General features: G+C 32.3%; 1 non-coding gene across 1 annotated transcript; it reads left to right on the top strand.

Moving 5' to 3' along the window:
- The first annotated feature begins 242 nt into the window (after window positions 1-242).
- On the top strand, window positions 243-346 carry LOC149224651 (U6 spliceosomal RNA). The gene has a single exon (XR_016249804.1). It is a non-coding gene; the product is annotated as a U6 spliceosomal RNA (small nuclear RNA).
- Window positions 347-1,149: the final 803 nt, after the last annotated feature.

Genomic DNA, 1,149 nt, shown 5'->3' with positions numbered 1-1,149 from the left:
CATAAAAGTACATCTTTCAAAATATTCAAATATTCAAATTACAAAAAATTCAACATCAAGTTATAACTTAGGGTTGGTGATAAATAGGTTAACGGGTTAGAATTTAAGTTAGCTTTAGGGGGTTTAGGGATTACGGAGATTAGATATTAATGGGTTTTTAGGAAGTACGAGTTAGGGGTTTGCAGTTCAATTTCTTTAGAATTAGAGGTTAAGGTACTAGTTGATGGATAAGGGGTTAGGGAGTTTCTTCGAGGACATCTAATAAGATTCAAATCATACATAGAAGATTAGCATACCCCCCCATGCAAGGATGACACACATAAATCGAGAAATTTTCCAAGCGGTTAAGGGATAATATTTTAGGGTCTTAGGGAGTAAGGTATTATTGGTTAATATTTTAGGGATGAATCCTTTAATAGTTAAGGGTTAAGGGGTTAGGGGTTAGAGATTTAAGGGCTTAATTAATGGGAATGGTGTTAACATGTTAAGAATTAGGGGGATAGGGTCTAAGAGGTTACGTATTAGTCCATAATAAAGGGTTAGGGACAATTAATGGTTTATATGTTGTGTGTGTTAATGGATAGGGATTAGACATAAAGTTTCCATTGACTTAATATGCTAGATGGTTACCAAGTGAAATCAAAGAAGGATATGACATAATGATGAAAGAAGAACAATAATATGTTATTTTAAATAGTTTCCACTATATATCTCACAAAGTGTCTCCATTTATACATGTCAAGGAAAGGAAAAAAATCCTTAAATTTTTCAACATATTTCATAAACAACTTAATAAATTGCACAAACTTCATCATTGATTTTTTGTTTTTATTTCCTAATTTTACCTAAGATAATTTATCCATCTAAAATACTAACTCCTAATTACACCTAATGATTGGATGACCAATAACCTTATAAACACTAATGGGTTACCCCCTAAACCCTTATCTTTGAACCCCTTATGAATAAAATCGTAGTCTCCAATTACTTGCTCTAGGGAAATTTTCCACACACACCAAACTTGTGGCCTCTGAACGAAATCAAGGAGAAATATGACACAATTATCAAGAGGAAATAAAAGTACATTGTTTTTCCTAATTGTGAGTCTATATCTCACGAAATGTCTCTCTTTTTTCATGTCAAGAAACC

The sequence above is a fragment of the Pinus tabuliformis genome, chromosome Q, assembly GCF_031772625.1.
Source record: "Pinus tabuliformis cultivar Carrire ecotype Pingquan chromosome Q, CPIR1, whole genome shotgun sequence".
In the NCBI taxonomy this organism is placed as follows: Eukaryota; Viridiplantae; Streptophyta; class Pinopsida; order Pinales; family Pinaceae; genus Pinus; species Pinus tabuliformis.
Note: the sequence above shows the minus strand (reverse complement) of the source record. Positions and strands in the feature narration are given on the sequence as shown.